The sequence below is a fragment of the Gobio gobio genome, assembly GCF_949357685.1.
Source record: "Gobio gobio genome assembly, chromosome: 13".
In the NCBI taxonomy this organism is placed as follows: Eukaryota; Metazoa; Chordata; class Actinopteri; order Cypriniformes; family Gobionidae; genus Gobio; species Gobio gobio.
Window position 1 is genome coordinate 39441375 of NC_137106.1, and position 16777 is coordinate 39458151.

The following is a 16777-nucleotide window of genomic DNA, read 5'->3' on the forward strand; positions in this document are numbered from 1 at the left end:
ACGTTCAGAAAACATCACAGAATAAAAATAATCTGACATTTTGGGTGGGTTAGACATGATTAAACAGCAAATGCTTGGTTACCTGATTGTTCAGCATTAGTTTGATGAGCTGTTGATGGCTATGGAGGCAGACAATTGTGTCCCTGTAAGCTTGAACAAAATATCCAGCAGTAAAATCAATCTGTGGCCTTCTGTGCATGACGTCTGTTATGACCTGAGCCAAACTGAACTGTTCCTCTGGATCTGTGACATGCTGATACGCCTCCAAATAGCAATTCAAGAGCTGTGAATACAAGACGGCATTTTATCATTTGCATACACTTCTGTTAAAAAATGTGGGGAAAATAAGTCATTTGAAAATATATAATATATCATTATATTTTTAGCAATGATACGAAATTGTGAAAGTGACAGTAAATAGATTTATATTCTTTTAAACTTTCTGTTCATCAAATAATCTTGGAAAAATTTATCTCAGTTTCAACAAAAAAACAAAACAAACAAACATTGATAATAATAAGAAATGTTTCTTGAGCAGCAAATCAGCATATTAGAATGATTTATGAAGGATCATGTGACACTGAAGATGCTGAAGATTTAGATTATATTGCAAATTATATTGCAATAGAAAACAGTTATTTTAAATTGTAATAATATTTCACAATATAACTGTTTTTTACTGTACATTTTTCTCCAATAAATGCAGCCTTGTTGAGCATCTTTCAAAAGCATTAAACAATCCCAAACATTTGAACGGTAGTGTACAGTATCATTAAATCTACACTGAATTGCAGTCACACATCACATACCTGTATTTTGTGCTCCAGAAATTCAGTTTCACATGTCCATATGTCTAAAAGTACAGCCAACCGATCCACATCCATTGTAGCCAAAGGGGGAAGTTCTCCTCCAGATCCATCAGATGCATGTGATTCTGACAGAACAGCATGACATGACAATTTTGAAACACAAATTGCAATCTAAAGGTGTCTTTAAACTTCTTAGATATGGCAGCTGTGTCATCGTACTAAAATATGAGCCGCCTCTTAACCCTCTTACTTTTCCTCACCCTCAGTCACCTGACATATCACCATCAATTCCCAAACGATAAAAAAACAGTCCCAACCTACATTGTTTTCTTGTTAAATATCCTTTATCACCTGGAAATTCTTCTGATTATCAAGTAAAATTAGCTGTCATAAGTTTAGGTTTTAATGTTTGCAATATAAGTGAATACAAGACAGATATATAGAACATCCTACTTTTCCAGCAATATATACTATATAGCAAATCCCAGCTGCGTGTTTTTATCATCACAAAATGTAAACTATATAATGGCACAGCTCTATATAGAGTTGGATATATATTATATCCAATCTTGTCTGCATACATATACAATACACTCACGTAAAGTGATATATACTATATAGCAAATCTCAACTGCCTGATTTTTTTATTTCCTTGCAAAATGCAGCTATATTATTGTCTGGCTCTTTATATAAAGTTGGATATATTAGTATGCCCAACTGTATCTGCATACATCCTGTACAATACACTCACATAAATCGATATATAGGCTATGTAGCAAAACTGCTTGATTGCTTGTATCATTGCAAAATGTAAACAATATGAACACCCACCTCTAATTTGCTAAACGCAACTATGAAGATATTAAAATAGTTCACCCAAAAATTTAAATTACCCCGTGATTTACTCACCCTCAAGCCATCCTAGGTATATATGACATTCTTCTTTCAGATGAATACAATAGGAGTTACATAAAAAAATGTCCTGGCTCTTCCAAGCCTTATAATGGCAGTGAATGGCAGCCCAAAATTTTAAGCTAAAATAAGTGCATCCTTCCTTTATAAAAAGTACTCCACGGCTTCGGGGGGGGGGGGTTAATAAAGGCCTTCTGAAGCGAAATGATGGATTTGTGTAAGGTATTTAAAACTTTATGAAGTAAAATATCTGTCACAGATCAGCCAGACTCTCTCACATCCTTCACATAAGTATCACAATCACCCGAGTTCTAATCACCCGCGTCTGCATCCAATCACCTCATCACCACTCACCATAAAACACCAGCACTCACCTTCAGTCAGTGTCTGGGCTCGAACTAGGAATGATCCACTTACCTGTCCTCCACAAATCTTCCTGTGTGATGACTCCCAACGACTCTTACCAACGCGTTGGTTTCCTGGAAAGCTTCTGATCAGTGTTAATTTTGACAGCAAACTTTGATTCAGTTTTTAGTCATGGTATTTTGACTAAAATGCCATTTAGTTTTAGTCATATTTTAGTCACCTGACTTGTTTTTAGTTTTAGTCGACTAAATATCTTAAGATTTTAGTCTACTAAATCTACAGTAGATTTAAGTCTCCTAAAATCTAATGAGTTTAGTTAAATTGTAATACATTAAGCATTTAAGCATTACATAACCGACTGTCACTTGAACTGACATTTTGACATCATTTTGTTTTTGACATTAAAAATACACGAAAGAGAGCTCAATTCACTTTTTTGTTTGTTTTTTAAAAACATCTATATCTAGTTTTTATAGCTTTGTATTTCTGTTTTAGTTAGTAGGCCATATCAGGTTAAGCTAAAGCTTCAAATAAGTTTTTTTTATTTTTTATTTTTTTTTTCAGTTAACATTTATTTAATTTCAAGTAATTAAGTTTTTTTATGGTTTTAGTGAACTATAAATGGACTGCATTTATATAGCGCTTTATATAAATAACCCTGATACTTTATTGAAAATGTGTCAAATACTGGTCTTTCCTCCTGACTATAAATTAAATGGGAATAGTTTATTGTGCAAGCAAAAACGAATATATAATGCGTGACTTTTAATTATAAACAAGCTCGAAATACACATTGACTCTTAATTTGAAATGTCTGCGCCTTGCTATTGCAGTTGCAGGAGCTCATTCAAGTTCAGATGAGATAAAATATGCATTGTTACAACCGTCTTAAACATATTACTATATAAGCATCGTAAAGTAAACATTGTCATTATTCATCAGCATTAGTTCATAAATAATTGCCTGGCATAACTGTGCACTATTCATTGATTGTTAACCGCTCTGGAGCGCTGTATTGGGGATGCTTGCGCCTGTAGAACGCGCAAAAGCGCTGTGTTTTCAGGCAGTTACATTTTCGTCTCGTTTTTATTTGTTAACGAAAATGACACTAAGTTGTCGTCATAGTTTTTGTCATCAAACACTAGTTTTTATTTAGTTATCGTCTCGTTTTCATCAGTGAAAAAGGTTGTTGACGAAAAGTATTTGTCAACGAAATTAACACTGCTTCTTATACTCCAGCCGCTGGCTATCCCGGTACTCCTGAGCTCCTTCCTTGGCCGTAAGACTGATTCCACTCTCCAATCCTCACGATCTCACCCTTCACTGCCTCGAGTTCCCAAATAAAGTCTTCCTGTGTTCATTATTAACCTTGTCCAGTGTGTGTATCCTGACAATATCTAGCTTCCAGCAAAACCCATCAATTTACTTCAGAAGGCCTTCATTAACCCCCAGAGCCGTATGGAGTAGCCTATGTTTATGAGGATGGATGCACTTTTTTTGGGCTTCAAATTTTGGGCTGCCATTCACTACTATTAAAAAGCTTGAAAGAGCCAGGACATTTTTTTGTTATATAACTCAGATTGTATTCGTCTGAAAGAAGAAAGTCATATACACCCAGGATCGAGTCGAGGGTGAGTAAATCATGGGCTAATTTTACTTTTTGGATGAACTATCCTTTTAAGATATTATAAACATTAACATCACGTTTTTCTGTAAAGTTAGTTTGAAACAGTGTGTGTTGTAAAAGTGCTATTCAAATAAACTTGACTTGAATTGTGTATGCTATTGGAAAATGAGTATAATTGGGGTTGGGGTGGCATCTGCCCTGACCTTTACTCCTCTGTATGAAATGAGATGCAGTGAGCAGCAGGTGTTGCTCCAACTCTTGAAGATCCACCAGGGCCACGTCATAGATGATGTAGAGACCCCGCTGGTCCTGCGTGTGGATGCAGCTCCCATCTGTGCTGTAGTAATCATGGAGGTTTTCCACCTCTGGAAACTCCATAAACTCAACACAGTGAACCTAAAACAGAACCGAGATTTACCCTCTCTGCCTTTCACATTACATTGGTTTATTTTTTCCATAAAATTCACTGGGTGAATCTATAAGTAAGGAACCTTATGGTCAACCGGACTGTTGTAGATGAAGTGATTTGATCCAAGAGCTCCAGTAGAGCCATCGTGTCTTCTAGCAGCATTCATCCAGCCCGTCTCCTCCATAATTCTCACCAGATCTCCTCCGACCAACTCCAGACCCGCGGCGTCCATCACCAGAGTCCTCTCCACTGACCGCAGGTAGTTCAGCATGCTCAAACAAGTACGCTACACAAACAAGAGACCAGGACTCAATAAAACACTGTATTTTAGTGAGTAAAACTCTTATATGAGATAGCAGGAGAATTAACCCATGCAAAACAGGACTGTGATGGTACAACCCTGGTATTAAAATGGCATATTTTCAGAAAAGCATTTAAAATGTGGCTCCAGGGAAAAAAAAAGTTTCTTAAAGTAGGGTTAAACTAGTATAATTGGTGCTTTTGTAGGACAGACCAATACCTCTCAAAGCTTTCACATCTTTTATGACAGTTTTTGAATGTGTTTACCTTGAGTTCTCTGATCCTGAGGTGTCTCAGGTAGATTAAAGACTCATAAGCTCCTCTAACTGTTACAGGCTCCTTGGCACCTTCTTCAGCATCTTCATCCTTCTTAAGCAGAAAATCACTGCTGCTTTGACTAGAACAGTTAGGAGGCAAAGAGCTGTTAAAGGAAACTCTAACACACATTACAGACACTGTTCAGAATTTGGAAAATTACCCTTTATTCTTTTTCTCAGAGTGTTTCTGATCTGCATATTTAGATAAATGAGAAGTCTGTCCAGTGGCCACCTGGAGGGAAAGAAGGAGAATAATGTGAACACAAAAAAAAAAATAGACTCATTGCTTTGACGTTAATAAGATATATTTGTATTTTTGTGTATGGAAGCAGCTTGTTTCCACAGGAAAATAAAAAGGTAATTGTGAGTTTATATCTCACAATTCTGACTTTATTTCTTGCAATTCCGTGTTCATATCTCACAATTCCACCTTTTTGTTCCCACAACTCTGACATAATTTCTAGCAATTCCATGTTTATACCTGGCAATTCTGACCTTGTTCTCTCAATTTTCAAGTTTATTCAGTGGTGGCAAAAAAAATTATTAGAACACTTGGCATCTGGGAGTCATCTTATTGGGCCTGGATTTAATTTTAAGAGGAAATTAACCAAAACAACTATTGCCGGAACTACCTGCGACGGAAGGAATCTGCTGGAACATTGAAAATGATGGACTGGCCCCCCTCAAAGTCTAGACCTCAACCCCATCGAGCACATTTGGGGCGAGTTGGAAAATAAACTGGACAGATCTATTGCACATTCAAAGGAAAGCCTTTGGCTTCAGTTGCAGTTGGGATAAGTTCTCAGAGGAAATATATTGACACTATGCCAGAAAAATGTGCTGCAGTAATTGCGGATAAAAACAGTACGACTCACTTGATCAGATATTTGATGGTCAGACCAACCATCTGCATGTTTTGATCATGTTTCGAAAGCAAAAAAATCTTTATTTTCAGATCTGTCAGGTATTCTAATAATTTTGGCCACCACTGTATATCACAATTCTCTTTTTCTCGCAATTCTGAGTTAATATCTCACAATTCTGTCCTTTTCTAGCATTTCTGTTATTTCTCGCAATTCCGAGTTTATATCCCAACTCTGACTTTTTTTGCAATAGTGACGTTATTTCTCGCAAATCCGAGTTTATATCTCACAAGGAGATAACTCACAATTGCGAGAAATAAAGTCAGAATTGTGAGATATAAACATGCAAGTTATAAAGTCTGAAAAAAAGAGATGAAAAGATAAATTCAGAATTGTGAGATACACTATATTGCCAAAAGTTTTGGCTGCCTTCACATGCACATGAACTTTAATGACATCCCATTCTTAATCCTTATGGTTTAATAGGGAGTTGGCCCACCCTTTGCAGCTTTAACAGCTTCAACTCTTCTGGGAAGGCTTTCCACAAAGTTTAGGAGTGTGTTTATGGGAATTTTTGACCATTCTTCTAGAAGCACATTTGTGAGGTCAGCTACTGATGTTGGACGAGAAGGCCTGGCTCACAGTCTCCGCTCTAATTCATCCCAAAGGTGTTCTATCGGGTTGAGGTCAGGACTACACACCAAACTCGCTCATCTGTCTTTATGGACCTTGCTTGCTTTGTGCACTGGCCATGTTGGAACAGGAAGGGGCCATCCCCAAACTGTTCCCACAAAGTTGGGAGCATGAAATTGTCCAAAATGTCTTGGTATGCTGAAGCATTAATATTAACTGGAACTAAGGGGCCAAGTCCAACCCCTGAAAAACAAACCCACACCATAATCCGCCCTCCAAACTTCGGCCCCTCACCAAACATCGGCACAATGCAGTAGGGCAAGTACCGTTCTTCTGGCAAACGACAAACCTAGATTCATCCATCTGATTGCCAGACAGAGAAGCGTGATTCGTCACTCCAGAGAACACATCTCCTCTGCTCTAGAGTCCAGTGGCGGCGTGGTTTACACCACTTCATCCGACGCTTTGCATTGCACTTGGTGATGTAAGGCTTGGATGAGCTGCTCAGTCATGGAAACCCATTCCATGAAGCTCTCTGCGCACTGATCTTGAGCTAATCTGAAGGCCACACAAAGTTTGGAGGTCTGTAGCTACTGACTCTGCAGAAAGTTGGCAACTTGTGCGCACTGTGCACCTCAGCATGTGCTGACCCCGCTGAGGAAATTTCACAACTGGACTTATTGCACAGGTGGCAACCTATCACGGTACCACGCTTGAATTCACTGAGCTCCTGAGAACGACTCATTCTTTCACAAATGTTTGTAGAAGCGTCTGCATGCCAAGGTGCTTGATTTTATACACCTGTGGCCATGGAGTGATTGGAACACCTAAATTCAATGATTTGGATGGGTGTCCCAATACTTTTGGAAATATAGTGTATTTACTAACAACTGAGGCATGAAATGATGCAATATTGATGTGCGCATGTCAAGTGTATCCCTTCTAGTCTTTCCCTCACGGAAATATACGGATTGGCTGTACACACAAAAACGCAAGGGTGTCAGATTCAGATTTATCCACTCTGGGACCCAGTTTCAAAAATATCGGTTTCATGCTCCCAAAACGCCGGATCCGTGTGGACGAACCGCTGATACGGTACAAAACTATAACGATACAGCTAAACGCATCTCCGTGTGGACGGGGCCTGAGAGAAGTCCGAAGAAAGTTGCAATTATCTTTTTTATTTTGTATTTTGTGGCGGAAACAAGCTTCCCTACTTGTGAACAATGTGCAACAAATAATTGTTGACAACAAGACCAGGAACGTGTATTTAAAAAGTGAAGATTTAATGTTGACTTAGAGAATATAATTTAATATTCACACATATGTTCACCTGAGGCATGTTTGTTGTGTTATAAATGCGTCTCCATATATCAGAAGTTCCTTTGAGAGTTGCTGTGCTGATGGATGAAGGATTTGTGGGTTTTTCTGGTTGACAAACAGATGCACTGTACTGATTCAAAGCATCAGTCACTTTCTGAAGATCTGACTCCTTTAGAAGAAAGTGCAAAACAGAACCAGTATAGTAATGTTGGAGTATAGTGTACCGTTGGTTAATGCATTGGCTAATATTAACTAACAATGAGCCATGCATTTGTTGCAGTATTATTTGTTAGTTAATAAAAATACAACTGTTCATTGTTAGTTCATGTCAGCTCAGGTCCATACAAAATAATATTTACTGATACAACTTTTGATTTGATTAATTTATAAGTAAACAATGTAATTAACATTTTCTAAAATTAATACATGCTTTAGAAGTGTTTCATTGTTAGTTCATTTACTGATGTTAACAATGTTAACAAAATGGTATCTAATTGTAAAATGTTACCAATATAATGTGCTCTGACTAACTTCAGTGCGATTGAACTAATACTGACATTAACCAAAGAAAACCTGACAAAAAAGTTTAGTATATATGAAATAATTAATATATATGAGTGGCAAATTCAGCCGTTCACCTCCAGGAACTTGCTGTGCATCTGGAGAAGTTCATCCATTGATCTGAGCTCCTTGAGTTTGGCTATTTGTTTTTGTTGCCAAGGATCTCGCTTTGGTTTCATCTGTGTGTTTCCCACAGGAGGCACAATAGAGCTTAGACATCATATTCCATCACACAGTTCATGAATTATCACATATAAAAGTACTGTTGGCTTGTCTCACCTGTATCTGAGGAATCCAGTTGGACTCTTTTCTGAGCGCCGTGTTCGGACTCTTTCTCCCAAACTTCCTGTCTGCTGCTTCAGTGCTGTCGTACTGCAAGAAGGTCTTCATCTCCTCCTGATTTTTAAAAACACTCGGAAACAGGTAACTAACCTACATAAAATAGAAACAAATCACATTATAAACAGTAACAATTTTCATAAAGCTACAAGAATTCATCATGTTGTAGAATTAATTTTAAGATCTTTTAGATATCATTGACGTAAGTTGATTACCAAACTAAAAAGCTCCATTTCATCTCCAACTGTCTTGATGGTGCTGGAATCATATTGGATGTTGTAATGTGACAGGAGGAAGTCCAGTTGCGCTTTAAAATCCTCTATATTGGTCGAGTGCAAAGGGACCTCTGACATTGATACAAATACCCCTGATGGGTAAAAAACAGAGTAGCTAATCAATAAATGCATGACATGTAATAATATTCAGTTAAAGACCTTTATCTAATGTATATGTCAACTTGTTTAAGGAGGACCTATTATGCTTTTTAAAATTTTAAACTTTCTTTTAATAATAATAATTTGTTACATTTATATAGCGCTTTTCTAGGCACTCAAAGTGCTTTACATAGAAGGGGGGAATCTCCTCAACCACCACCAATGTGCGACGGCAGCCATATTGCGCCAGAACGCCCACCACACACCAGCTAATTGGTGGAGAGGAGATTGAGTAATGAAGCCAATTCTGTATATATATATATATATATATATATATATATATATATATATATATATATATATATATATATATATATATATATATATATATATATATATATGGGGATGATTAGGAGGCCATGATGGACAGGGGCCAATGGGCAAATTTGGCAAGGATGCCGGGGTTACACCCCTACTCTTTATCGAAGGACATCCAAGGATTTTTAATGACCACAGAGAGTCAGGACCTCGGTTTAACGTCTCATCCGAAGGACGGTTTTAGTGTACGATGTTGCTGTGAGCATGAAAAAGTTACAAAGTTACAAAGCCACTCGATAGATAGATAGATAGACAGACGGACGGACGGACGGACGGACGGACGGACGGACGGACGGACGGACGGACGGACGGACGGACGGACGGACGGACGGACGGACAGACAGACAGACAGACAGACAGACAGACAGACAGACAGACAGACAGATAGATAGATAGATAGATAGATAGATAGATGGATGGATAGATGGATGGATAGATAGATAGATAGATAAAAATGGGTTCATTACCAGAAAAATATGCAGGAGATGTTAAATCTACAGTGTTGGACATCTGATCCTCATTCCACTCTGTCGAAGGGAGATAATGAAGAACCTAAAACCAACATATAATAAAAATTGAAACCAGATTGTCCTCTAGTTTACAAACTTCATAGACATTGAGATGGACGTGTCCTCCGTACACTATAACAAAATATTTGATGTAATGTTCAACAAATTACACCGAGTTCGAGGAAGTTAATAATTTATAGCATAAACAACACAAACTAAAAAGAAACGTTGTTCCAATTAATTGAGTTGTGGCCCCAGAACCAGCTATTGTTATACATTTCAGTAATAAACAACAGTTAGCATAGCACATGCAGTAACATTTACTGTAGCTTAGCATGTAAAGGAAACTTAATGAACTATCACAATCATTTCTCAGTGTAGTGTATATCTCCATGAAGCCATCCACAGCCTAACCATGAGAACTACTCTTCAAAATCATACAGATAGCAGAAACATAACCGCATGAAGCACTAACAGGTCTTTCCCTTTACTCAAAAACACATAAAATAACACTTAACTTGAACATTTAGTCTCCTCGTCCAGTTCTATGCAAAGTATGCTAACTAGAAATCCACTGCCCAATTTTCAAAGTTATCAAGTCAATTTCATTGTTATATTTATTTGGGTTGCACTTTATTTTAAAGTATGTGCACTTATAGTGTACTTACCTAAGAAAGTGTTGGTTAATATAAGGTAACTACATGGGTTAAGGTTAGGTTTAAGGGTAGGTTCAGGGTTAGTACCTAGTTATTACCCAGTTATTATAATAGGTACATAATATGTACATGCGGAACAACTTACACAATATTTAATTGATATAATGATACAAATTATTACTGTATGTCAACAGAATTTATCAAAATAATGTTTGCAACTTAAAGGTTGCAATTAAATAAGTAAATTAGAATATTTTAAACATGCATGATACCATGCATTTATTTAAAGCTGCAGTCTGTAAGTTTTTCCTCTTTGTCGCCATCTCTGTTTGAAACTTGCAATTGCATTTATTTGCAGAATTATCATCTTTACGTGGGTTGTGCATCGGCACGACTCCTCAGTGTGGATGAATCTGATGTTTTGAGGAGACTGTCATTCATCTACAACCCCAAATCAGAAAATGTTGGGACAGTATGGAAAACGCAAAAAACAAAAAAAAAGAAGTGATTTCTAAATTTACTTTGACTTGTATTTCATTGCAGACAATATGAACAAAAAATATTTCATGTTTTGTCTGGTCAACTTCATGTCATTTGTAAATATGCATCCTTTCCTGTCATTCAGACCTGCAACACATTTCAAAAAAAGTTGGGACAGTAAAGCATTTACCACTTTGTAATGTTGCCATTCCTTCTCACAACACTTAAAAGACGTTTAGGGACTGAAGACACCAAGTGATGAAGTGTTTCAGGTGTAATTTTGTCCCATTCTTCCTGCAAACAAGTCTTAAGGTGGGCAACAGTACGGGGTCTTCGTTGTCGCATTTTGAAGCGACACATTCTCTATTGGAGACAGGTCGGGACTGCAGGCAGGCCAGTCAAGTACCCATACCCTCTTCCTCCGCAGCCAGGACTTTGTAATGTGTGCAAAATGTGGTTTTGCATTGTCTTGTTGAAATATGCATGGACGTCCCTGGAAAAGAGGTATTCTTGAAGGCAGCATATTATGCTCCAAAATCTCTATGTACTTTTCAGCATTAATGGTGCCTTCACAGAAGTGCAAGTTACCTTTGCCAAGGGCACTGACACAACCCTATACCATGACAGACCCTGGCTTTTGGCTTTTCTGGATGACCCTTTTCTTCTTTGGTCCGGAGCACACGGCGTCCATTCCTCCCAAAAAATACCTGAAATACTGATTCATCTGACCACAGTACACGTTTCCACTGTGTGATGGTCCATCCCAGATGCCTCCGAGCCCAGAGAAGTCGACGGCGCTTCTGGACACTGTTAACATAGGGCTTCCTTTCGATACAGTACAGTTTTAACTGGCATTTGTGGATGTAACTACGTACTGTGGTACTTGACAAAGGTTTGCCAAAGTAGTCCTGAGCCCATGTGGTGATATCGCTTATAGATTAATGACAATACTTGATGCAGTGCCGCCTGAGGGATCGGAGATCACGGTTGTTCAGCTTAGGCTTGCGCCCTTGTCCTTTACGCACTGAAATTCCTCCAGATTCCTTGAATCTTTTAATTATGTTATGAACTGTTGAATGTGAAATATCCAAATCTCTTCCTATCTTTCTTTGAGGAACATTGTTTTTAATCATTTCAATAATTTTCTCACGTATTTGTTGGCAAACTGGCGATCCTCGGCCCATCTTTGCTCCTAAAGGATTAGACCTTTCTTGGATGCTGCTTTTGTACCAAATCATAATTACAATCACCTGTTGACATCACCTGTTTCAAATCACATCATTATTTAACCATTTTACCTCATTACTAGCCCTAAATTGCTCCTGTCCCAACTTTTTTTTAAATGTGTTGCAGGTCTGAATGACAGGAAAGGATGCATAATTACAAATGACATGAAGTTGACCAGACAAAACATGAAATATTTTGTGTTCATATTGTCTGCAATGAAATACAAGTCAAAGTAAATTTAGAAATCACTTATGTTTTTCTTTTTTTTTTGCATTTTCCATACTGTCCCAACTTTTTCTGATTTGGGTTTGTACCACCCCGGTGTGGATACTGTCTTGGAAGTATGACTAACAAGTAAGAACAAGTAACATGTCTGCCACTTTTGTTCAGACCAACTGAGAAAAAAGGCATTACAATAAATCGTCCTACCAATGGTGATTAAATCTAATGATCACTTAGCTCATATCACATCAAACTGCAAATTATTAATATTGTTCATTCAATTATTGCTCAAATTGTTAATGTTAACAACATCAGCATTGTGTGTACACATGAAGTGTGTATTAGTGTAGATTTCAAATCTTTTGTTTTTGACTACGGGTGAATCTCCAGTTGTCACGGATGATTGTCGCTTGGACCTTTCTGGAATACAATCCGCCATCAAAATGATAAATTTAATTATTCCAGCTGCTGTGAGAAAAGGCTATAAATGATCCGCCACCTGCAGCATCCTCACATTCGATACTACTACTAGCCAGACTCTTTTTTTATACAGACGTGAAGTAATGATGCAAAGACAAACGGCAACATGCTCAAATTTCCCGCGGAAAGCTACCAGTACAACTCAAATTATAACACATTAGGTTACCGTTGTGAATGGGGCGAGATAGAAGGAGATAGTTTTGAACACTGGCTGGTTGTGTACTTGCTGAAAATTAGATTTTGGATAATTTTTAACCAAAACAAGTTATGGACTGTTATAGGTAAGTTATAGGTAACCTGAATTAGAGTGTATTTGCACTCAGAATTAAAGAATTCTGAATTCTTACAACTATTAAATTTTTTGGTTACATTTATTTAAAAAATATTATTTAACATCACCAAACCAATCTATATCTAAACCTTTTATACCAACAAAACCCATTTTAGTGGTTAAATCCTGAATGTAACAATTGCACGTTACCACTTTTTACAATGTTTGGTAACACTTTAGTATGGGCAACACATATTTATTGATTGTTGGCCTCAGTAAACTCCTAATTTATTGCTTATTAATAGTTAGTAAGGTAGTTGTTGTAATGGTTAAGTTTATGTATTGGGCAGGATAAAGGAATGTAGAATAAGGCATTAATATGTGCTCTATAGGTACTAATAAACAGCCAATATGCTAGTAATATGCAAGCTAATAAGCAACTAATTAATAGTGAGAATTAGATCCCTAAACTAAAGTGTTACCCAGTGTTCTTATGTATTCTCTCATGCAGAAAGTTGTAGATGCTTTTGACAGAGTGCAGATGGCAAATAAGCCACTGTAGGTAAATGATGACATCTTCCTGTGTGACCACAGCGACGGGGCTCTCCACACCGGCCAGGACCTTCTCTCTGGACACGGCAAGACGACGTGCCCGGAGCACACAATCCTCAAATTCACCGCTTAAATGTGTGATCTGTTTCTACACAAAGCAATGGGGACAGGATAAATAGATTCATTTTGCTATTGAATGCATGAAAATATTCTAAAATGCAGAATTTAGATTACTTTATATTGAGGATAAAGTTTCTCCAAGACAGTGGAATGGCGACCGAACCTCCTCCATCTCAGCATCAGCTGGTATTTGCACCGTGCCAGTTTATATGTTTGATCTGTGTAAAACTGTAGAGAAAGAAACCAATATTTTCAGAAATGTTTTTAATACAATATTATAAATGTGTTAAGTCCCGTGTATTTATATATGACTTCACACAATACAGATTCAAAGCAGCTTTGCAGTGATGAACAGGAAAATAACAGAATGATGCAAACTCAAATTGTGCCGCAAAGCAGCTCTAAAAAAATTCAACAATGCCATTATTCAGCTCATGCCAGTTCAGTGTTGATTCAGTTCAGGTCAATAATTGTTTACAGTTCATCAGTTATGAAAGAAGCAGAATAAAACAGCCCATAAGCGACCTGATGCAGCAGTAAGGGCAGACTGTCAGGTGTGTGCTCTTGTGTCAGACAGCTCTCCATCTCTCTCTGAGCCACTTCTGCTTGTGACACGACAGGCTTTGTGGACGAAACCTAAAGTCACAGGTCATTTACAACAACAACAACAACAAGAGATGTCAAATAAACAGATGCAAGCACATGATGCAGGGGCTTAAATAACTCAAATAACTGTACAAACTCACTTGAAGCGCTTTGAGGAGCACCTGCTGCCTCTCCATACGAAAGTAAGACACATCTTTTGGAATATGGACAGAGCTGAAAAAGTTGGCAAGAGTAATATTTTGGTCTATTGGTCTATACGAATGGTGAATCAAGTTCCGTAGCATTTTGTTGTAGAAATTGAAAATAATCAAAGATATTTGAAAATGAGCAAAGACATTTGCTTTACTGTTTCAACTCCCATCTTTCTTACCACAAGGGCCATTTGGTGTTGATAGCCCTCAAGGCCTGTAGGCTAAAATGTGTGTCACACCTTTAGTACAGTGGGGGAAGTTGTAATTATCTGATTGGTCAGTTTGAATGTCTCACATTTGGGTTGTACTCACATGGTCAAGGAAGGGATAAAATGAGATTGCAACAGTTGCTCTGGCTCTGTTACTCTCTGGCTCTCTCTCTTTTCTTGGGGCCTGCTCTTTGGCTCTTCTCTTTGATTCTCTGGCTCTTCTTTTTGCTGGGGCTTCTTTGTTCTGACTCTCCCTCTTCTGTTTTCTAAAGTCTCTCTCTCTCTCTCTCTCTCTCTCTCTCTCTCTCTCTCTCTCTCTCTCTCTCTCTCTCTCTCTCTCTCTCTCTCTCTCACTTCCTGTCCCTCAGGTAACATTCTATACATGCTGGGTACGATTAATGGTATACATTTTTTATCATCTCATACATCTATTTTGTAACCATTTTAAGTGTAACCATAACCAGATATTGTCATTAAACCCATTTCAATCACAAATACGGTGCTAACTAGTTTTGATTTGGTATTAACTTTAACGTGCTAAGCACCCTCAAACGCAAGCAAAAGCACCCTCAGTTGACACTGTAATAATATTGGCAAAACAGATTTGCAACTTTGTGTCCAAGCTCTGGAGAGCATCAAATGCATCTATTTAAAGGTGAACTATGTAGGATTTTTGCAGTAAAATATCCAGAAACCACCAGGCCAGTGTTATATATTTTGTTCAGTTGAGTACTTAGAATATCCCAAATGTTTTCAACTATTTGTAAATCGTGAGAAAATTGCTATTTTAACCAAGGAACCGGGACGTGTGAGCTATGCGTGTGAGGGAGTCGCCTGTCGATTGCGTCATATCTGCGTCACCCTCGGTCTCCGGTTTTATTCAGTGAAACCCTTTACTCTCACTGCAGTGAGAACAAGTGTCATAGCAGCCGCCGAGCGAACGTCATAACTTCCTTTTCAACACACTCAGATATATCTAATACGATAAACAGAGTTGCGTTACCTCAAACTCATGACTGGAGAAGAGGAAGTGCCGCCGGCAACCGTGTCATAATAAAAGTCCCGCCAGCGACTATGCCATAATAACAGTCCCGCTCTTCAATCGCTCCTGCGGCCTTGCTCAGCTCCACAACACTCGGTCCTGCTCTGCTTCACTACAGTAATGTTAATAATCGCATCCATGAACATGATTTCTGCCCGAGTCCTATCCTGACTGTTTTCCACCGGCTGTGAGGTGAAGACCACATGTCCCGAGATTCTGCGCTCAAACGTGCCGTCATCAAACTACGCCTTTGTTTTGAACAGGCGACCTCTAGTGGACGGAAAAGTTACATAGTGTAGCTTTAAAGCGTGTTTTTGCAGCGGTGAGTAATGTAGCCAATCACAGATAGTTGTTGCTCTCTCAAACGCGAGAGAATAAAAGTTTTTATTCAGTGCTGAGTTAATGCAGGCTCGCGAAACCTCTCATTAAGAAAGGCAAGACACGATGTAAGTAAGAGATGTATTGTTGACAACTTCATTTTTATAACGCAACTTTGTGAGATCAAGATGAACTGACAAAGCAACAGCATTTTAGTGATCGTAGCGATCTTGTCTAGAAATCTAGACGCACCCTAGCGGCAGCAAATATAATTTGCAGCCAGGGCGTCTAGCAACTCTCCGTTGGCTTGCGAGCTGGAAAAACCAAACTCTAGTCAGGCCAATCACATCGTGTATAGAGTCGGTGGGCGGGCTTAACATAATGACGGCAGAGTTACCGCGGTTCTGTGTGCTACTTGAAAACAAAGCAGCTGGCGAACAGCGGTCTTTCGAATCGGTTTTGGCCCAACATCTTGATGTGGGTCTGGCTTGTCAGGCTATCGACGGCCAATTGCATGCTGCAAAGTTTCGGAATTGACATCTTAATACAAATGCCACTCTGCACGAGACAGAAATATCCTCCTGACCCAGATTAGAGGACATTATATTTTAGTGAATTTCTCTGACAACATACACAGTTTTAAGTCTGGATATTCTTATGAAATATAAGACATTCTTATGAAA